Raw genomic sequence first — 24,580 nt, forward strand, 5'->3', positions numbered from 1 at the left:
ATTTGAAGTACACTACATTCATTGTTGATGAGTCAAAAGAGGGGTAATGTGGTCACTGAGTTTTGTTCCAGCTGAGACACAGAAAGACACTTTTTAAACACATTGAAATCTGTTCATCTTTCAGAAGAGCAGCCATCACAAAGACAATTGTCATAGTCCAACTGAGAAGTCATAAAAGCATGACATACAGTGCATCCGGAAAGTATTCACAGCGCATCACTTTTTCCACATTTTGTTATGTTACAGCCTTATTCCAAAATGGATTAAATTCATTTTTTCCTCAGAATTCTACACACAACACCCCATAATGACAACGTGAAAAAAGTTTACTTGAGGTTTTTGCAAATGTATTAAAAATAAAAAAACTGAGAAATCACATGTACATAAGTATTCACAGCCTTTGCTCAATACTTTGTCGATGCACCTTTGGCAGCAATTACAGCCTCAAGTCTTGTTGAATATGATGCCACAAGCTTGGCACACCTATCCTTGGCCAGTTTCACCCATTCCTCTTTGCAGCACCTCTCAAGCTCCATCAGGTTGGATGGGAAGCGTCGGTGCACAGGCATTTTAAGATCTCTCCAGAGATGTTCAATCGGATTCAAGTCTGGGCTCTGGCTGGGCCACTCAAGGACATTCACAGAGTTGTCCTGAAGCCACTCCTTTGATATCTTGGCTGTATGCTTAGGGTCGTTGTCCTGCTAAAAGATGAACCGTCGCCCCAGTCTAAGGTCAAGAGCGCTCTGGAGCAGGTTTTCAACTTGGATGTCACTGTACATTGCTGCAGTCATCTTTCCCTTTATCCTGACTAGTCTCCCAGTCCCTGCCGCTGAAAAACATCCCCACAGCATGATGCTGCCACCACCATTCTTCACTGTCAGGATGGTATTGATCTGGTGATAAGCGGTGCCTGGTTTCCTCCAAACGTGACGCCTGGCATTCACACCAAAGAGTTCAATCTTTGTCTCATCAGACTAGAGAATTTTCTCATGGTCTGAGAGTCCTTCAGGTGCCTTTTGGCAAACTCCAGGCAGGCTGCCATGTGCCTTTTACTAAGGAGTGGCTTCCATCTGGCCACTCTACCATACAGGCCTGATTGGTGGATTGCTGCAGAGATGGTTGTCCTTCTGGAAGGTTCTCCTCTCTCCACAGAGCACCACTGGAGCTCTGACAGAGTGACCATCAGGTTCTTGGTCACCTCCCTGACTAAGTCTCTTCTCCCCCGATCGCTCTGTTTAGATGGCCGGCCAGCTCTAGGAAGAGTCCTGGTAGTTTTGAACTTCTTCCACTTACGGATGATGGAGGCCACTGTGTTCATTGGGACCTTAAAGCAGCAGAAATTTTTCTGTAACCTTCCCCAGATTTGTGCCTCGAGACAATCCTGTCTCGGAGATCTACAGACAATTCCTTTGACTTCATGCTTGGTTTGTGCTCTGACATGAACTGTCAACTGTGGGACCTTATATAGACAGGTGTGTGCCTTTCAAAATCATGTCCAATCAACTGAATTTACCACAGGTGGACTCCAATTAAGCTGCAGAAACATCTCAAGGATGATCAGGGGAAATAGGATGCACCTGAGCTCAATTTTGAGCTTCATGGCAAAGGCTGTGAATACTTATGTACATGTGTTTTCTCAATTTTATTATTTTTAATAAATTTGCAAAAATCTCAAGTAAACTTTTTTCATGTTGTCATTATGGGGTGTTGTGTGTAGAATTCTGAGGAAAAAAATGAATTTAATCCATTTTGGAATAAGGCTGTAACATAACAAAATGTGGAAAAAAAGTGATGCGCTGTGAATACTTTCTGGATGCACTGTATAATCTAGAAGTGTAGGGTAAGTCTCTGCTTACATTTCGTAGTTTTGATTCAGAGGTAAAGTCACTGTGAAGTACAGCCCCAAGGGTGGCCGCAGAGAAAAATGCCACCATTTTACAAGAGCCTAAGTTTAATGAGAAGGACTCAAGCTTATTACTGTTTGTGTCCACATGATCCTGCATGAAGCAATTCACTTTGTGTGTATTTACGACATTTACAGGCATCCAAACCCAGAGTTTATCAAGGCAGGCAGTCAAATTTCTCTGTAGCAGATATCCGTTCAGGTGTATTTTCAGGTAGTGTCTCACCACATTTGGAACAGCGTGAGGTCAAACGTGTAACTCAAGTAAACCAAGTGCTAGTATGAAGATTTTGAAAAAAAAAAAGAATTCAAATTAAGAAGATACACAGACATCACAGAAGAGAGGCTACAACAAGCTGGACACACCATTTAACACAACGGACAGAGAAATAAGACACTAATAAATAACAACTTTCACTCAATCCAATGTAGTTCTTTTGATGTTTTAGGAGAATGTTGTCATCAATGGGGTTAAAAGCAGCAAGGAAATGGTGGTACAACTCATCTAAGCTTGAGGGCAGTAGGAAGTGAACTGGTGATAAATGGAGAAGTGTTGTCGAGAGGACCATCAATCAAGCCAGGAACAGACCTCATAGTATTCACTCAAAGAGGAACCCTAACAATGAAACTCACATTCTGCTAGTTGTTCCACTCTAACACTCTATCCCTCCCACATGTCATTAAACAGAATTTCCTCATTTTGCATACTGATCCTTCCACAGGAGCCTTTTTTCCTAAGCCTCCTTTGATTGCATTCTGTCAACCACCAAACTTACACAAAGTTCTGGCCTGCATCTCACTTTGCAAAAGAGAGCCATGTAACCCACCAGGCATTTCTATACGTAACAGGAGCTTGTAAATATGTCACCAACAATACCCTTGGATCTGGTCCCTCTGTTAAATTCAATATTAAACAACAGGCCTCTTGCCTGTCTAAAAATCTTACCTACTGCATTTCTTGTAGGATGTGTCCGACTATCTACATAGGTGAAAAAAGGAAGACAGCTAGCAGATCGTTTTATGAAGCAGGTTCAAGCTGTTAGAACCAAAGATTATACAAAGCCTATTACAGAACTCTTCACACCCCTTTATCATAGCCACAAGACTGCAGAGATGCTTTTTAAAGAAAAACAGAAGAAGCTAAGCTCATTCTTAGCCTGGGATCACATATTTATCCAGGTCTTAATAACTTAATAACTCTCTCTTCATCTTTTCTGATGGTAGCTTTTCACAGTTACTCTCACTTTTCACCCTTTTTACCTGCTCTAGATTTGGTCCTTCACCCCACATCATCTCCTGTATATGTTGCCTGCTCTTTCCTCTTCACCTACACACTTGATGAAGGCTATAAAATGCTGACACGTTGTGCCTCTTACCTTCTTTCCTTTTCAGCATGGAATTAACTGTAACCTTTTTTTTTCTTCTGAATGAAGAAGTGTAAACCAAAGGGCAGGCACACACTATGCGATGAGTTGACAGCTCCAAAGTAGTTTTCCTAATTGACACAAATCTGAAAATGTTGTTGAAGGTTGTAATGCAATTACTTACAATGTATGAGACTCATTCCGACCCAGTCCTAGTCGCTTATGACATGTCAAAACAGTTTGGCCACTATCGGCTTAAGTTTGCAGGGTGTGAGAGGTCATGTGAGCCTATTCTGCATTTTAATTCTCAATGACTAATCAAGAAGCAACTCTGTATTTATGCTTTTGTAAACATGGCTACAGAACATTGAGAAGGAGAAAAATTGGTTGAGTTGTGGCAAGAAAACTATCCATTTCTTCCAAGAAATATCATTATTGGGTCTTCAAAGGAGAAAAACTGAGGAACCTTGCAAAGCAGCTACAAATTTCTGATAGCATTGCATATTTATGCTTTTAACAGATCAGCATAAGTAACATAGTCCACAAAACAGAAGATACAGGCTAAATAAGTGAACACTGACAGTGAACTTAGCTACACTTAGCCTACTTTAAAAACAAAAGATACAGTAAAATATCACATAACATCAAATTGCATGGGTACTGTGAGTCTCACCACACAATTTTGTGTGATATTGGTTGAAAGGCCTCCAACCTTTCATAAGCCTCTAGAAGTTAAAGTGTATGCCTGCCTCCAATCAGCTATTAATACAAGTGCATTGTTAAGTGTGAGAGGGCACCTGAACCTTAATATTGTAACACATGAGAACAGTCACATAGTTAATGATTGAACGAACAGATGCATAGGTAGGTTATGGCAGAAGACCTGGGATAAGAAAAAAAATCCTGTGATGTTAAAAAGAGCAACAGATGAGGAGGTTGTAAGCACAGATTAAGAAAGATGACTTTTCCAGCAATTTTCGGTCTTAGTCTTCATTTGCATGATCTTCAGCAGTTGGGGGCAGTCTGCAGTGGGCTCCAGTGAAGCTGATCGTCTAATGCAACATGCCTAACAACTAAAACCAACTAGTCTGTGACTGGCTAGGATAAAATCAAACATTTTTGATTTTCTCATTAGTTAGAGGTTCAGGCTATATACGCTGGAGAGCTGACAACCAAATGACCCAATGAATGTACATCCGAAAGTAAAATGCATAGAATGTCTTGACAATGAATAAGGAACACGTGTGTTTTGAACTTCACAAACAGAAGAGAAGCTGTCTCATTCCTTGTATTTTACATCCCATAACAGAACAGGAAAAGAATTAAAAGCTAGAGATTGCTTCTGATCTTGATGCAGCTGTCAGTTCTTCATAAAGCCGTTCTCCTGTTCTAATAGATTTGATATCTGGTGTTAACCTCTCTCAAAAATGCTGTTTTTTTACTAACTCACTTACTCACTCACGCTAGCGCTGCTGCTGCCGCCAAGCAGACACAGCACAAGATGTGACTTCTTCTTCTCCTACTTTTCAGTTTACATCAATTCATCAATCAGGCTAAGCTGCACAGCACTTTGGGTAATATACCTGTACCTACATGAGTATGCTCATTTATTGTACACAGCTAACACACAAAGCCATAAACAAAAACATTGCCTTCAAGAAACTTATACATTGACAGAAAATCACATTTCCCATTTCCTTTTGCATATATGGATTTGCACAATCTTGTGATGTACATTTAATTCTGTTTACAAGGTTTCTACTAATTTTAGCATCACAGTGAAACTTTTTTATGAAATCCATACTAGAAGAAGCATTTTATGCATTACACTAAATTAACATTCCTAAATGTTCACACAATATTTTTGTTTTTTTCTGTAATTTTTAAATGTAATCTAAGAACTATAGGCCCATATCAAGTAACATCTATGGTGAAGCATTAGCAACATGAACAGGAAGAACTGGGGTGCTGTAAGGCAGACCCTGTACCCAGAATAACACTACAGCAATCCACACACAGTAGGTATTAGTAAGGGTGCTGTATTTATTAAGCATACTTAAAGTATACGAGAGAGGGTAAACACAACACAAAGGGTATAACAAAACAGCAAAGAGTGTGCCCCTCTTGGTTTTCTAAACTGTTTTGGCTCTTTCTAGTAGACTGCAGTTGCCGTGGCCACATACTCAAGCAATAACCAAATTAAATGCCTACCTCTTCACCTTCTTTTACCAAATCCACTGGCCTCCTTTTTGTTTGCACCAAGTGAGTGCTTGCTTCTTACTAAGGAGGTGGAGGACCCTAATAGGTCACACTGCTGGAAACACTGCCAGTGCCACTTCTGGCTACTAGAAAGCACTTCCAGATCACTTCTATTTCCACATTTGTTACATGTCCCAGGAGCCTCTGCCCATTAGTGCCCAAGGATGCTGTGCTTCCCATTGAGCTGAATCCCAGGTAAAACTGTGTGTGCTTGGCATCGACATTCTCTCCATCCTCCTGCTTTCACTTTACAACACTTACAGTGAGGCTGGAGAAAGTAACAAAGATACCACCCATTGTAAGAAGGTGTTCTCTGCATGGTTTCCTGCCAGACTGCAATATAAGATATTTTAAAATAATTCAGAGCTTTGCTTAGAAAACCAGACACATCATTGAGACCAATTTTAGCCATCAGGTGACCTGTTGGCCTTAGTCTCTTTTCAACACATACTGCACATCCATTAAAGCGAAATTCTGGATGAAAGACTTAACTATTAGCATTAATATTTTTTCACTTCTGCCTTTGTTATCTTTCTGAAAGAAAAAAGATTCAAACATCAATTTTCAGTATGTGCCTATGAAATAATTACAACTTTCAGCAAAATCCAGAGTTATTATTGTTATTATGCTTTATTCAGCAGAAGCCGTTATTGAAGATGAGTTAGAAAAAACATCATTACACATCTTATACACAGACCAACATATATTAAAGCTTTCGGAGAAACAAATGAAATGTGATCAAAGATGGTTTGAGGGTAAAAAAATCCTATGTATAAATTCTTCATAACATTGATACGGTATATTGTGGACAGTCAGGGCCATCCCATAGCTTAAACCCCCAACACAGCTATCCATAAAGTAAGAAAAATATTATTCCATAGAATGTTAAACTTCACCCTGCCCAGGATGGGTTCCCTGCCTTGTGCCCTGTGTTGGCTGGGATTGGCTCCAGCAGACCCCCGTGACCCTGTGTTTGGATTCAGTGGGTTGGAAAATGGATGGATGGATGGATTTTAAACTTGAAACAGACACTCAAACCAGTGACTTTACATTTCTACTGTCCTTCCTCCTTCTCCTCCTTTCCAGTCAAGTGTTGTCCTCCTCCTTCTCCTCCTCCTCATCTTCTTCTCACAACTCCAGCACATCTGGCTGAAGTACAGAGGCTTTATTTCAAGGCCTGACAAGTGAGCCTCCAGCTGGCTGCTCCCTTCAGTGCCCCAACCCCCCCCAATAGGATTGCCTGTCATAACTACAACTTCATGAAGCCCTGCTGGTATCCAAACCTACTGTATATGGTCCCAAGAGGCTGCCTACTGAAACAGATATATACCATGCAGAAGCAGAACTTAACATAGAACACAGCATAACATAACTTTCTAAAATTGTTATAGTCCAATTCAGGGCCAAAGCGATGATGGCAGTCCAGGCAGTGTTGGCATTAAGTCAGGAAGCAACATTGGATTAAAAATCAAAATGCTACATCCATGAGGTGGGGCTGCTACCCACTGCCATCATGCCACAGATGCTCTATTTTGTGTTCATATATTGTGCAAAAAGCAAAACCACACAATTGCAATATTATTATATAGTCACAAAGATAACACTTTGTCATGCTAATGATTTTATTTCAAACTTTATGAATTATGGGAACAGATAACTTCTGTGTTATTACTTTGTTATGTGTGGTTGAAATTAATTTCCATCTAATAGTATTTTGTGTTGTCTTTGTCATTGCTTCTATAAAGGTATGTTCATCTTAATATATAATACATCACTAATAATTTATGCCACAACAAACTGTTATAAAGAAATACATTAGTGAGACAAAGTTGGATATGATGACATTTCAAATACAACTAAATATTGGCTCCAAAGTAGAGGCAGTGGTTGTGTCTTGTAATATTAAACATTACATTACTGGCCCTTATGGGTTATTCCAAGTAGGCTCTTTAGGTTTTCATGAATCATGTGACATAACTAATTTAGCAGGACAAGTGATGAGGCAGGGTGAGTCCAGAAATAGTCAGGGTACCAAACCCTGTTTAATTGGAACAAAAAAAAAAAGGAAAACATACGCTCAATGGCACTACAACGGTTGGTGGCTTGATGCCTTCTAAACCGTTCTGATGGTATTCTGAAAGACCTTTCCAAGTAGCATTGCCCCTGTTAGTCATGCTGGCAGGTCCAAATTATATCCCACCTTCCAGGAATGTCTCACTTTCATATCATAAGAACTGGAAGGGGTGGAGCTTCTTTATCTCTGTTACCCTCAAGAGGTGGTTTCTCGATGCTGTGAGGGAAAGAGGATATGAGACTGGTAGCAACAGTGCCCCCTCTTGTTCCGGGGTGGTACCACATACCTGAAGTGAACCCAGAAGGTGATCCTTTGGCAGTCGTACTTGGCACTAATATACTGCAGTGAGTGAAATGTACAAATGCTCTGTCACAGTAATAGACTTTCTTAATCTATTTATCCATCCATTTTCCAACCCGCTGAATCCGAACACAGGGTCACGGGGGTCTGCTGGAGCCAATCCCAGCCAACACAGGGCACAAGGCAGGGAACCAATCCTGGGCAGGGTGCCAACCCACCGCAGCTTTCTTAATCTATTTATAGCTTATAATAACAAGATAACACCTGTAAACAACTTAGGTTTCTTGCAATTTAAAGACTGAATTAGGTTTTCTACCAGTTTGTTAAGTAATTGTTGTTTAGTCACTATTGATAATAAATCTTAGGTAATTCTTACTAAAAGACTAAAAACAAAAATAGCCCAGAAAAATACATTTTCCGCTTCAGTTGTATAATGTTATCCAGTGGCTAGCAGTCAGATTGGATTCCATAATTCAAAAGCATACAAATATAAATACCCATACACATGTAATATTTGTACCCTGTTATGAGTCATTCAACTTGCAAAACATCAGTAAAATTTATTTTGTTTTCATCTAAAAATTAATACTGTGCACCTATCTGACTGAGCTGAAAGACACAGTGGCAAGATGTGAGATCCTTTCAGCTTTATGTGACTGGAGGCTAGGCCGTGTCCTTTATGACACAAGTCCACTATGAAACAATCGGACTAGAGGGTGACACTTCCACACAAGCACTGTAATTGTAGTGATTTTTAGTTTTTGATTTTTCAGTCCGTGTGAAATTCAAACTGATTTGTTAATATTCCTGCAGGGTCTTCTTGATATTATTGAAAGCAAAGGCCTGAGATCATCTGTTGTTGCATTCTGCATTCCATACTTGGGTTGACTTTTTCAGGACATTGCATTTTAAAAATGGATTTAACTTGACTCTTTCAGTGCACTCCACTTATCAAGAGAAACATCCATCCATCAGTCACCTTGTCCACAGGCTAAGTGCTTTTAAGTGGTTTCGCAGTTAAATGGTAATCTAAATTCCTTATGAATCACCTGCCTCACTAGAGTAACTGATTAAAGTAGGTATAAGAAATCCTACATGTATTTACCATCTCTGTATTGTGAAATTTCTATAGCTTCACTTCTTTGGCTATGTTATTTTTTTTCAGCATCAAAGCAGTGTGTTTAGACCATTATACCACTTACACAGTCATACTGTTCAAGCCTTTAAAGTCATTGTTAGTCCACTTCTACACTGCAATCATTGAGTTCATCCCTATATACTCCATAACTGGTTTGGCCCAATCACAGCTGATGACATGGCCAGACTTCAGCATATCATTTGGGCAACCGAGAAGATATTTAGTTGTGACTTGCCCAAACTACAAGCTCTAATTACCTCAAGGTACAGAAAGTCAGTGTCCATCCTGGACATCAAACCTTTCAAGCCCCCACTTCGGAAAAATGTTACAATAACAAAGTTTATTTCAAACAGCACATTTTCATATAATGCATGTAGCTCAAAATGTGAAAGAACATATTGGGCATTAAAGATTAGGCAGTAAATCCTATTATCCTTTGATCAATTTCAAACAGCACATATCATGTTAAAATGGCCACTAGATGATGTGTTGTCAAAGATTGTTCCCTTACCATTATTGTGTTAGATGTATGCATTTAATATACCCGTGTAAGCAACCATCATGGCAAATTCCTTATACTGTATGTCTAAAAGTACTAATAAAGTAATTCCAATCCATTTAGTATATGTCAGTAGCTATTTTATGGCAGGTTGAACAAGTGATTTGCCTTGTTTACATAGATACATGGCATCAGTTGAAAATACCCTTCATAAATCTATCTAGAGGTCCTCACGTTAAAACACCTTAAAGTACCCTCACAGAACATTATAAATGTAAATATATTCTCTTACTTTGTGTTTCCTAGAAAGTCCTACTAATGAATTCACCTGAATGGTGAGCCTCTTTGGATAAGACCAAGCCCACATACATCCGGCTTTGACGTGCCGTCAGATTTACATGGACTACTTGATATAATTGAAAAGTCTGACCAGATATTAGTCCATTTCTTACCTGAAGTTATCTACTTCATACAAATTTGATTTGAAAAGCTTGTCAGTGCTTTTCTTGTAGGCCTGATTACATAAAAAACAAAGAAATGCATTGTTCTTTAGTGCCAAAGTTAACATTTTTGCAATTACGGAGAAAGCAATGAGGTGCATTTACTGTTCTTTCAAAGCTTTTATGATCATACATTCAGTTATTAATTATAGTATTGATTAGTTGATTAGTTTTTAACACTTTTTTCATCTTTTTGAGTTATCGTTCACATTTTACTGTTATCAATTATTCACATTATTGCATGCAAATTAATTATTGGTCATAAATGTATGTTACTTGGTAACTCATCTGGTTTTAACTTATCTCTTAAAACATAAAGCATGCTGAGACACTGTTTTTGTACAGAAGATGGTAGAAAGGAAACAACTGAGGATGTTCTGTTTGAGTAAGTAAAAGCAATTAGTAACTTCTAGTTTCCAAAAAAATTTTTTGTAGTTTTCTTGTTGGTAGAAATTTATTTAAAGTGATTTTTTAATGAGGCAGATCTAATTTTACAGTTTTGTGCCAATATGGCATCGTGATTTGTTACAATTTTAAATGAACTTGGAACTAATTAGCTTTGATTCATATCAATAATATTACTGAATACGGCTACAGGTGTTGAGTTGCAGCAATCCGTGAGACAAAACGTCCGTCCCCTCCAACGCCAAGTGTAGACGCTTTCCATGGTACATGGGTAGACCAGCTAATTATTCATAATTCATAAGCATCTCTCCACCTCTCCATAATAACAATGGTATCGTACATTGCTGTTGTTTTGAAATGGCATGTAATGTGACGTGGTGAAAGTTTAAGGCATCACACAGCCCTATTCTGTTCATTAGGATAAGCTGGGTGCAAAAGAAATGACAGCTTGTTTGTTATCTACTTAAATTGGGAAGTGAGTTACAATGAGAGAATTATGCTTCACATAGGATTTTATAATGTGTATGTTACCTCTCATTTTCATTACTTTCTATATAGGGATTTTAGGGCAATTTCTTACAATCAAAGTGAATAACATAAAAAAGAATTTGAGCTCTGGCCTGTGGATAAGTCAGGCACTATTTTTTGGGTCTATTTTGGATCCTTAAATTCTCAGCTTATCCGTGAATATAAATGGTATCTGTTTAATCTGGCTTGTCTCCTTTAGTGTACTATTTTGTGATTAATTATGTTTCCTTTTTCCTGTCTTTCCTGTCCTCTGAAAGGCAATTTTGATTAATTTTGTGATTTTTTTAACCTAATTTTGAACCCCACTTTGTGTGTGTTCAGACAGGCTTAAGCTTACCTTTTGAGTTGGGACTAGCCTGCCTGGGGTGAAGCCTTTTGAGTGAGTACTGGTCTGGACGAAGATTTTTCAGGAATTACACCCTTTTCATTGCGCTTTTGCGGGGGAGTACAGAATGATTAGAATTGGAAGCAGCAGGTAATGTGGTCAAAATGACAAAGTAAGGACCAAAAAAGACAGGAAGTCAAAATGAGATTAAAATGAGAAACATTAACAGAAACATTAACAAAAGTCACCATCAAAGTAAACAAGTAAAAAATATTTTAAACCTGGTCAACTTTAACACAGCTAGAGACTTTCTAGAAATATCCAGAATTTTGGACACCAGGAAGAGCATACAATCATAATGTGCAACTTTCTGGAATCACGTGATGGCAATGAGACTTGCCTTGCCATGCACAAAATGGCTGACAGTAAAGAACACTTTAATCAAAATGCCTGCAATCTTGATATAACAAAATGGTTGTTGAAAAGTAATACTGAACAAAATAATTGATTTCAAATCGCAAAATAAACAACAACAATATCTAATATTCATTCCAAATGCAAGAGAAAAGATGTACACCCACATTTGGACCACTGATAACTAGCCAATAATTTTAACCTTTGGACTCCAGTGCTTAATAAGATTTTTTCTATATGCAGGGAAAATGTAAATTTTCATTTGTTAATCTGAGTATAATAACTTGATCCAGTTCAACAGAAGGGACCTCATGATTTGAGCTGACAGAACAGTTTACCACATCTTCACAAACTGAGGGCTGACATGGCAGGCTTTAATAGCACTGCTGTGTGAAACTGGTGCAGATGCCCTGGGTATGACACCATTAATAATTGACAATAAAACTAAATGGGCCTGTTAATAACAACACCTCTCAAATGTAAATAAAAGTTTTAGATAAGAACAGTAACATTAAGCAGGAAACAGTTTTACACTTTTTGTGAAGTGCTAAAAAAATGAATCAATGCTTTCGCAGGACTAACACCCCTGTGATGTATTTCTTAAATGTATGGTTTTAAAATAAAATGTAAGAACCTGATGGTGAATCAATCAGATTTCTTTTTAGTCTCAGTCCCTATCCTCACTGTCAGTCCTAGTGTTATTGTGGGTGAACTCGAGGTGAAAGCTCTTGAAATATAAAAGTGAGATGGATGGTGGCGGCTCGCATCGTAACGCATCCAGAATGAAACTGGCAGGTAGCAAAACCTAAAGGGGTAAGCTTTTTGAAAACACCATTAATTAAATAATGTATTTGTTACCCATTATGAAAATAAGCCAATCAGACAAGCCAAACTGAAACCATTTCCTAATGGTTAGTTGTCGAATGATTAACTTCTCAGCCATTTTGGAACCTGGCTGCACTGATAGCAGATCATTATTATTATACGTAATCATCCTACCTGTGCCCCTGAACACAATTAAAGAAACAATCATATGATGGATGCACCCTACTCAGCATCGGTATTGAAAAAGATGACAGCAGTACATCTTTGAAGCATCTGTGTGTCCACCATCTGAGTTTTATATTTTTTTAAAGTTCAAATGGAGAGAATGCAGCGGAGGATGTTCTCATGAATCTCTGTGGATTTTGTTGAGGCAGCTTTGCTTTGGTGGGGTCCTTTGTTGCAGCTGCCATCTAACTTTGCGGTTGGCAAACGAGGCACAGCTACACCAGGTCTAAGGCACTCCTCAACCTGTTGATCGTCTCTGTCACAAAGTTTACACTCCTGCTGGTTCTTTTAAAATCATAAGTAACTTAATTTGCTCATAAGCAAATGCTGTATGTTCTTTTATACATATTAAAGTGTTAATTTATTGGGTACAAGGACCTTACAGTACACATATTCTACATTCCAACACGTGGTGTGGTATAAATCAGCTAGATAAGCATTTCTAGCCTCAGTTAGTGTTCAGTTTTACGTAATGGACAAAACGAGTGGCTTTCAACTTGGCATGATTGTTGGCGCTTTCGGGTTAATTCTCCCAGATGCTTGTGGTCATGAGCTTTTCAATCACAACTGTTTCAAACATTTACAAATGATTGTGCATTCACCACTTATTGGATTTTGTCTAGAATGGGCTACAACAGTTGAAGATAGGGTTGCCAGATGTCCCTTATATAAGGGACATGTCCCATATTTGATCATTTTATCCCCTGTCCCGTACTGACCTTTCAGGGACACCCAAATGTCCCGTATTTAGTTCATTTCCAAAAATATATTTTTACTACCTTCCTACGTTACTTAGTTGTAACTTTATAAGTAATTATACTTTCTTTTCTCAGATTCTCTTGATGAAAATAACCCAAATGTAACGAGGAAACTAGTGTTTGCTGCCTGTTTGCAACTTGTTCAGTTGCTGTGGTTGGCTGAGGACAGCGACACTCTTACCGTTTTACTCTCCAGCCGCGCTGCTGTGAAATTCTGTATCAGCATTGCAACATACAGTGTCAACAAAGTGTGTTGTTACTACTTGCCACGGCCCACTATTTTCTAACTGCCTGTATTAAATAATAATAATATTTCTCTGTTGTCTGTATTAAATAAATATTTTCAAATGATTTCACTTTTACAGAATTCTTTTTAGCTTGCATTAAATAATTTTCAAATGATTTTACTTTTGTTTTCCTCATAACCTATTTAAATCCTTGCTTTATGTTTTTAACTTATGTCTCTACTCTTATATAATATTTTGGTCTGGGTGTGTAGGGAGCATGTATAAATTTATATATATAGTAATACAGAAAGAGATTTTAAGAGTGTCCCGTATTTCTAATTTTCTAATCTTGCAACCCTAGTTGAAGATGATATTGAGGGCTGATGATATCAGTGAGAAGCCTTATAATATGTCTCCAGTGGGTACAGAAAAATCAAACTTGGACCATGGAGCGGAAAAAAAGAGTTGCTTGGTTTGACAAATCCTGATTTCTTTTGCTTCATGCTAAAAGAAGGATCAGAAGCAAGCAACATGAGTTCAGTCTATTTGCTATCAAGAGTACTGCTTGTGGTGGCAGTGTGGTGCTTCACATTCGGGACCCTCATACCCACTAAAGAATGTCCGAGTAGCAAAGCATATCTGAACATTGTGGCTGAAGAAGTCCATACTTTTATTGCTTTTTTGCTGCATCTCATCCACACTCAGATGGCCACTTCCAGCATAATAATCTACCATGTCACAAGTCATGTATCATCACTGAATGCTTTTGGGAACATATAGTGAGTTTTCTTTGCTTCAGTGGCCTGTGTAGCCTCTTTGGGATGAGATAGAAAGGTCTGTTTCCAGCAATAACAGATGTCCAATTTTCAACAGTTGTACAGTGATACAATATATTTGGGCAAAATATCCAGAATCCTGTAGATTCCATGCCCAGATAAATTCTTTCTGTTCTGAATAAGGAGCAAAACAGAAAGGTGTACCTAATAAACTGGCCACTCAGTAGATGAATTGAGTATAACTATATAACTGTCACTGTTCTGTGGAGCCATGCAAATCATTGTACTACTTACACATGACAGGAATGTTGAACTAACTAAGGGTTAATGTATCGTATAGATCAGGCATTTGAACCCGGTACATCTGCCGGTTGCATTCCTCCGACATGATAAAAATCAAAGAAAAAAACACATTATATCAATGCTGTTAAGCAATACATTTTGAATAAAAAAAGAAAAAAGAAACAAAGAAACATAAAAAGATAGATTTTTTGATCTGACCAGAAAGGTGTTGCTGATAAGAAATCATGTTGGCTTTTATTATTATTGAATTTCCCAAACAGGCATAATCATAAATTTTAACTTCACAGATTTCTTTCCAGCTGCTGACTCCACTGGACCCACTAAAATCAATGGCTGCCTGCCCTGCTTGTATGTAGCACACTGCATTACTCACTCAGTGTTGCTGCTATCTGTTCTACTTATACGGGGCATTACAATTGGTTCCCAGCACCCACTGCTGCTACTGACTGCATTGGCGGAGCATTGACAAGACACTCAAGCTTATGTGTCATGAGAAGTCATAATGAGATTTCCGTAATGTAGCCTGCAGATTGAGAACTATTGACTGGACACTTGAAGCGCCATCCTAATTGCATCTTGCTTTGAATAGTTTTGTTTAGCTGTCATTACCCAAGTTAATCAAGAATAATCCATATTCTTAAAATGTGTAATCTGTTGCAAGTAAATGCAGGACATTTCTAAATGTTTAAGTGCAGTCCCTATGCTTTGCACAGAAAAAAAGCAAAACCTGCCTAATTCTTCCCATCCATGTATGTGTGCCTCTATAAGCCACTGAGCTGTAATTTGAGCTTCAGGTTGCAGACCTGAAGCAGCTTCTGGGTTTGGAAAATGCAGCCCACCAATTGCTCCTGTGGATTTCCACAGCCTGTCCACACTTCTCTGTTTCCTGGTACTCTCTGCTTCTGAAATGATGGGGTATACCTGCCTATCCACTCTGATATGCACAGGCTCTCTTAATCCTTGGTAATATACACCAGAAATTTACTGGGATTCATATTCACGCATGCCATGCCTCAGCACAGTTAACAGCATTCGTAGATCACAAGGGGAGGGCAGGGATTTCTGAAAGCTACATAGCCATCAAATGTTTGTGAGGATGCGTTGGAAAGTGGAAAAGGTTCCTTTAAGAGAACTGAAATTATGGGCTAGAGGAAGGGTGCAGGAGATTGGAAAGCTGAAGAAAAAGAGGAGAAATAAAACAAGCAGGGGATGGAGCTTTATGTTGCGTACCTATATGTGGGTCATTTATAATACAGTATGTAAGATGCAATATCTCCATGTTTTTGATGACCTCATTTTAAAATAACAGTTTTGATCCACTGTACTAATTCCTTTCATAATTTTAAACACTTTAATTATGTCTCCTCTTACTCTTCTTTTGCTTAAACTGAAAGGTCTCACCTCCTTTAATCCTTCCTCATAAGTCATCCCCTGTAGCGCTGGAATCAGCCTAGTCACTCTTCTCCAGCACTGCTATGTCCTTTTTGTAGTCTGGAGACCAGAACTGCACACAGCACTCCAGATGAGGCTTCACCAGTGTATTATAAATTTTGACCAAAACCTCCTTGGACTTGTACTAGTGCTTCACTTTTCTCCTTTTGAAAATGTATTATAATAGCAGCTTCAAGTATGGGAATGTGCTTTTTAAGCATAATGTATTATTATTAGTTTAGCCCAAGAGAGACATTTTATTGTTTTTATCATTCTTTGTTTTATAAGGCACTTGTTATATGCCAAATAAAAGACTGAAAATTAACTGAATGTACACATTATTTTCACATTATCCTATTCCAGAGCAGCAGTGTTGGAAAAACAGTACATGGAAGCCTTAAATAGTTAGCTTTCACTGGTACAATGAAACAGTTTTTTGAAGCATTGACCAGTGGTAGGAAGTACACACAAACCTCCAAACTGAGATAAAGGCTGTCCTAAAACTGAAGTTATACGTTATGTATTAAAGTTTGTTTTTATTAAGGTTTATGTATTTAACTGATGCATTTATCCAAGGTAACTTACAGTACTTGGGATCATTTTTTTTTTTGTTTTTCCAATTGGGGCTCAGGCAGGTGAAGTGACTTGCTCATGGTTACTCAGTGTCAGTAGTGCAACTTGAACCCATAGCTTCAGAGTCTGTGGTCCAAAGCTTTACCCACTACACTGCACTGCCTGCCTTATTAATATTTCAGAATTATTTTTCTTATTTTTCATTACAGGTGTTTAATGAAGTGGGCCTGAGGAGGCAGTGCCACCCTGATGTAATCATTTCTGGGTCCATTCTGCTTTTACCTGTAGGCCGAAGTGACATAGCCACCCAGTGCCTCATTTCAGTTTATATTTGGAGTTGTTTTGAGAGTATTACTGTTTTATTGTTTGGCTGTTTTTTCTTACTACATTTGGCAAATTTTGATTAAGGATTGTATATTGGACTTGTCGCCTTTTAGGCAAGTCATCGTTGTCTATTTTTTTTGTTTTATATTTTATTGAATTTATTAAATGCTCAAAACATATGGCCCAATGAGGCTGGAGCTTGATTGCAACGTTCACAGGTTCAATCTTGCCCTGGAAACATTTTGGACAATTTTAAACAAGACAGATGTTCTTGATAGATGATTTTAAGTTGAATAATTGAAAGGGAGGGACTTTAAAATGTTTTTGTATATTAAAAAAATGCTGTCTGAGTCCTCAAGACTGATCAATATTTTTTCTGGGATAGAAGTAGGTGGGAAGTGAGAAAATTGGGCAGGTTTTGTTTAGCAAAGTTTCTAATTTGGATGTAGTTAAAGAAACATGTTGCTGAAAAGTTACATTTTGAGTGTAATTGTTCATATAATGTGAAGACGTTGTCTATGTATAAATCTCTAAGTGATTTAATCCTGTATGTTTTCCAAACATTAAAAACTGTGTACGTTTGAGAGGGTGGAAAAAGGTGGTTCTTGTGCAGAGGTGCAACAGATAAAAGATTCTCTATCTTGAAGTACTTCCTGCATTGGTTCCATATTCTGAGTGAATGAAGTACAATTGGGTTGTTAGTATATTGGTGATAACTTATATTTACTGGGGTACAAAGCAAGGAATATAAAGAAGTACTGCAGGATTTTATTTCTATTGCAGACCCAGCCTGCGTATGTTCATTTATTTGTGTCCATGTCCAGGTTTTTATAGCTTGTATATTCGCCGTCCTGTAATAAAATTGAAAGTTAGGTAGAGCCATGCCACCTTCCACCTTAGGTCTTTTTAGGGTCACCCTTTGGATACGTGGATGTTTTGAATTCCAAATAAATGAGGTTATGAGTGAATCTAACTTATTAAAAAATGATTTATTGATGTATATTGGAATGCATTGAAATCGAAAAAGAAGCTTAGGAAGGATTTTCATCTTGACAGTGTTAATTTTTCCAGCTAAAGTGAGATGAAGGGTAGACCATCTATACAAGTCTTGCTTAAGTTTTTCCATGCAGACAGCAAAATTTTGTTGATAAAGAACTTTATATTTACTTGTGATATTTACCCCTAGGTATTTAAAATGATCTGCGATGATAAAAGGTAAAGTGTCCAATCTAATATTGTATGTAGAGAGTGCACTGGAAAGAGCACACTTTAATTCAATTTAATTCTGAGACCAGAAATCTTTTGAAATTCTGTTAGTGCAGTTAGGACTGCAGGCACAGTATTTTGTGGATCTGATATATATAGTACCATATTATCTGCATACGAGGGGGTACCCAGAAATAACCGGAACCTGTACCTGGCGTGCAATCTAGACTTAGTTACGAATTTCGCTGCTAGGTGTAGCATACTTACAGTATTCTGTGGCAGTCTGCCAGGTGGCATTGCTCTTTATTTTTCATATGGCATTTCATGTTGGTTTTTCTTGGTGCTTATTAAACGTGCTCTGCGATTATATTTTGTTTTCTCTTAGGGAAAACAGCTGCTGGAACTGTAGTGATGCTTGAAACTGTTTTTAAAGAGGAAGCTTTAAGTAAAACACAGGTCTACAAGTGGTTTACGTTTTCAAATGAGGGGAAATGTCACTTGATCTTGCTCCGTACGACTTTTTATTGTTCCCACATATGAAAAAAGAACTCAAAGGTAAGCGTTTTTGTACCATGGAGGAAGTCTAAGAAAAATCACTGCAGACATTGGACAAAGTTCCTCTTCAGCAATTCCAAAAATGTTCCACTCTTGGGAAAACCATTGGGACAATGCACTCATTCACATGGAGAGTATAGTACTTTCAAGGAGACTAGTGTTTCAGTAAGTAAAAATTATGAAAAAAAAATTTTTTTTTCAATTTCGGTTATTTTTAGGTACCCCCTCTTACAGTGAAATTTTCTGTTCAAGTCCTTCTGTGATAACCTAATTTATCTCATAAGCATTTCTACAGTGAACTGCCAGTGGCTCAATGGTTATTGCAAAAAGCAGTGGTGACAAGGGGCATCCTTGTCTAGTATCACGTTCTAGTTTGAAGTAGTCTGAAATAAGGATTTTAATACAAACTGCAGCTTCTGGACTGTTATACAGCAGTTTGATCCATGCACATATGTCAGTGCAAACTTAAATTACTCCAGTGTAGTACAGAGGTAGTTCCATTCAACCATATCAAATGCTTTTTCTGCATCCAACAATAATAATATATCTGGGTTGTTAGACTTTGTGGGTGAATACAATACATTAAACAGGCGTCAAAGATTAGAAGCTAAGTGTCTGCCTTTAATTAAACCAGTTTGAAGGAAGCACTCTCTCGATCCTTCTAGCTGGGACTTCGGAGGATATCTTAACATCATTATTCAAAAGTGAGATTTCTTTGTATGATGCACATTGTAATAAGTCCTTATTTTGCTTCAGAAAGATGGTAATTAATACTTGGTGAAAATTTTGAGGTAGAATTTTATTGTCTCTAGCTTCTGCAAATGTTGGTAATAAAAGAGGAACTAATTTAATTGAGATTTTTTTATAAAATTTGGCAGGGTAGCCATCAGGGCCTGCTGCTTTCCCACTCTGAAGTGAGTTTGTAGCGTCTAGTAGTTCTGAAAGTTCCATTTCCTCTGCACTGAAGGTATCTAGTTGTGGTATCTGTAATGCATCCAAAAATGCATTAGGTTGTGTCTTGTCTTCTTTAAACTGAGTAGAATATAAAGACTTATATTGTAAGTAAATGTGTGCATTATATTTTCATGTCAATAATTTTGTCTCTGTCTGTGTTGGTAATTGCTGGGATTGTATTGCGAACTTCCTGCTTGTGGTTTTGTTGAGCTAAGATCTTATTAGCCTTTACTCCGTGTTCATAGCAGAGCCTGTGATTCCCTATGAAGTGGAAACATCATTTGGACACCTGGCATGTTCTTGATCTATTCTGGTAATTTCACTGATTAGCTCTGATACCTTCTTGGTTTCTTATTTACTTTTGTGGGAAAGCTATGAAATAATTTGTCATCTTAAGAAAGCCTTCAGAGTTTCAGAGAGTATTCCTAAAGAGACCTCTGAGGATAAGTTTGTCTCTAAAGAAATTGATTTGCTTGGATATAAATTCTGTACAGTTCTTGTGTGCTAATGAAAGTGGGTTAAGACACTAGCTACGAGAGGAGTATGTGGGGCATAGTGATTTAAGCTCCACGATCAAGGGGGCGTGGTCGGAGATAACAATAGTCTCATACTTACAAGATTTAATTGTAGGCAAGAAATTGTTGTCTATAAAGAAATAGTCAGTTCTTGAGTAACAGTGATGTACTAGTGAGTAGAAGGAATATTCTCTTGACTTTGGGTTTAGAGATCCCAAGGGGTCTGATAAGTTGTGATTGGTTACAAACTGTGTAATTATTTTTGCAGTTTTAGATGTCATATTCCCTGTGGCAGGAGACCTATCTAGGTCTTGATTTAAAACACAATTAAAGTCACCAACAATTATAATTTTATGAGTTTTCACATTGGGAACGGATGTAAATACTTTGTGAATGAAGTCCCTATCATCCACATTGTGTGCATGCTGTAGATATTTATCAAAATCACTTTACAGTTAAATAAATTACCCATGATGATCATATATTGCCCTTCAGGATCAGATACTCTATCTGATACAACAAATGAGATTGTTCTAAGTACAGTGGAACCTCGAGATACGATCACCTCTGTATACGAGAAATTCAAAATACGAGGAAAGTATGAGCGAAAAATTCAGATCTAAATACGAGCATTGGCTCGCGTAACGAGCCACGAGCCAGGCTGTGGGTATAGCTCACGGCTTAGCAAGGGGGCGTGGTAGCAGTTGCGAGCCGCGATCTGCGTTGTCTGCGTTTCTCACTTAAGTGCACAGGTGGGAAACTGCCCACATCCATGATTGTTCCTGTGGCTGATGGGCTGCAGCTGCCATGTCCTCCCCGCATATATAGAGAAGCGCGAGCCGGTTAAGGGGGAGAAAAAGTAAAAGGAGAGAGAGAGAGAGAGAGAGAGAGAGAGAGAGAGAGAGAAAAAAAAAAAAAAAAAAAAAAAAAAAAGAGGCAGGCAGGCAGGCGGTTTTGGGCGAGTGCAGGCTCGCGTATAGCTGAACAGGCGAGCCAAACAGCTGAAGCAGGACGGTGTAGAGAAGGTCAGCTGCATTAAGAGTGTCTCGTCTGCTGCAAAGCCCGCATGGTGAGACGCTAACAGAGAAGAAGCACCGGGGATTGTCATCTGTTTTTTAAAGACGGCATCCTTTTGACGTTTTAACCTCGTGTTAAAGGATTGTTATTCTTGTGTATTTTAAACCTCCACTTCACAACTGTTTTAAGGACTATTTATTTAAAGATTTATTGAATGCTCTACTGCACTTTGGACACCTGTTTTGATTCTTTTAATAATCAGTTATATTATTTACCAGTGTTATTTATTAAAGGTAGACTACAGTATATATAATTTATCAGTGTTATTTGTTAGGAAAATTGATTTTTATGTTAATATATTTGGGGTGCAGAACGGATTAACTGGATTTCCATTATTTTCAATGGGGAAGTTTGTTCTAGATACGAGAAATTCGCTATACAAGCTCAGTTCTGGAACGAATTAAACTCGTATCTAGAGGTTCCACTGTATAAGAATTCCCACACCTCTAATTTTCTTTGTAAAGCTGTAATGGAATATTTGGCCAGTCCAGTCTCTGTGCAGCCGAAACTGATATTTGCTTAATAAGTGGATTTCCTGTAAAAATGAAATTTTAGCGTTTAGACCTGTTAGGTGAGAGAATACTTTCTTTTTAATTCATGATTAAGACCTTTAACATTCCAGCTCACAAAGTTAACTGTTTGGTCATGGAGGCATTGCTTCTGAACTTTTGTTGACATTTTGTAGTCTTAATTTAAGATTTAAGTACATTTAAGTACATTATTACATAAGATAAGTTTGACCTTAATTTCCAATTTTTGCAGTATTTATTACAGGAAGCCTATTATTACGTTGGCTTTTACAATTACAAGGATTAAAAGGATAGCTTAGAAATATCTTGTTCTCTTCCCTGCCCAGTCCCCCCACCCCCCTATTTTGCCTCCCCACGTGATGCTAGACCACACTTCACAAACCTCTTCTAGTCCTCTGACATACCTAGAGACATAGCACGTCCAAAACAAAACAAGCCCCCCAGCAGGGGCATATAAGGATTAAAATAGAGATATCTATTGACAGTACAGACCAACTACTGTAAACATAAAATATAATCTTAAACAGTCTTGAAAGAGTAAACCCAGGGAATGATGTTAAACAGTAATCCTGGATATGCAGATAGCATATGATAGTAAGTCCTAATACAATAAACCAAAGGTATGATGTTAAACAGTCCGCTTGGGGGAAGAAAAAAAAAATTACACATACATACATACATGCATACATACATATAATTGTAATTAAAATGTAAATAAAAAGTGGCCGACAAAGAAACAGGATGTATAATTACAGTACCAGTATCATTGCCAGCAGATCAAACAGCAGGTAAGATCTTCTTTATCATGCCAGGACCCGATGTGACTCATGATTGTATTTCAAAAAAGTGTTGGGATCAGTTTTCTTAGCTCTTTTTCTGTTTCCTCTGTAGGCGTAAAAATACAGAGCTTACTTTGAATGTCCACTTTCAGTTTGGCGGGATACAAAAGACCATATCTGATCTCGGCTTTCCGTAAACGCTATTTAATGTTGTAAGGTGTGGCACGTTTAGCACCTGTTGAGGGTGAGAAATCAGGGAAAATACGAATGTGGCTATTTTCAAATATAATCTCTTGTTTCTGTCTGAAATGTAGTATTATGAGGTATTTGATCCACGTATGCAGTAAGCTTCTGCTATCTCAGTGTCTGATTTGAAGTCCTCTCCAATTATTTTAAAGAATAGTTCAGCTACGAATTTCATGGGGTTTGGACTTTAATGGTTTTTCAGGATGACCTTCGATTCTGATATTATTCCTTCTGTATCCATCTTCCAGTGCAGCTAGTCTGTCTCCAAGCACTTTGCATTCAGAATTTGTTCAGCTATTTCAATATGAGCCATGAACGTTTGCTGAACGTCTTCAAACGTCTTCAAAATGTTTATTCTCAAACTTAGATGAATTTTCCTGTATTTTTTCCTCAATTTTTTCTAGCATACCTTTAAAGGTTGCCTCAAAGCGATTACTTAAATGTTTCTCCTGGTCTTTAATATCCTGCAGCAGCTTCTTGTTTGTCTTGTGTATGTCTTTATTTCTTTCCTTATATCATTTACATGCTTCTTTATATTATTCTTCAGCTCCTTTATGTCCCCCCCACCCTGAGAGTGGTGCTCATTACCTTCAGCTCAGACTGTTCGTTTCGGTCCTCTCTATGTTCCTTGGGTGTGCTGTTTTAAACCCAAGGAGCTCAATTACAGTATATGCAAGCATATATAAGCAAGAGTGGTAGAAAAAAGGCTCAGAAAGAAATGAAAAAGGCTGACCTGAAACAGATAGGTGAAAGCACAGATTTCCCGGGACCTGATGCTGCATCGTCGAGCGAATGTGCAAGCGAGTCGGGCCTGGAGTACTCGCCAATTTCAGAAGGTTCAGTGAAACTGAAAATGGCCTTACCTTCTGCGCTGTCAGCTACCCCTCGTGAGCTGGTAAGTCAGACTCCAACTGGGCTTGCTATCATTGTCTATGTTTGTTCTTTTGACCATCCTTGCTTTATTTTCTATTTTGTTAGTGAATATTCGTCACTAATAAAGATTCTTAATTGCCCTTCTGTTTACAAGCAAGGGGTTTGCAGTTTTCCCTTCTCTTGTAGGGCATTTTGATATATTTAAGGACATTTCTTTATATTTTGAAGTTTACTCTAGTTTTCCTAATTTTAGGTCTCATTAGACTGAAGCCTGCAAGTAGTTTAATTGGGAGTTATTTGGACTCATCATGTCTCATCTGGGCTGCCAAGTGAAGGTACTGTCAAGTCTTTATGGATCATTTGAGGGGCCTCACAGCATTTTGATCAAGTTCTAATGAACCATTCAAAAGTTTAAAACTATCCTCAAGCTAAGCATCATTTAGACTTTAATAATAAAAGATTGGATTTTTTTAAATTCTTAACTGTACACAATTACAAAAATAACAGAAAAAACATAAAAATCTGAAAATAATAAATAATAAAAACATAAACATTTTAATAATACTGTAACAATGCTGAAAGTAAGTCCAACATTTATTTTTTTTAAATGACAGGGAGGAGTGTTATGATTTAAACACATTTTGAAGCTATATTTTGGAGTCTGAAAAATTATAATATCATTGACTTTCTTTTT

Source organism: Erpetoichthys calabaricus, chromosome 1 (genome assembly GCF_900747795.2).
Source record: "Erpetoichthys calabaricus chromosome 1, fErpCal1.3, whole genome shotgun sequence".
Lineage (NCBI taxonomy): Eukaryota > Metazoa > Chordata > Cladistia > Polypteriformes > Polypteridae > Erpetoichthys > Erpetoichthys calabaricus.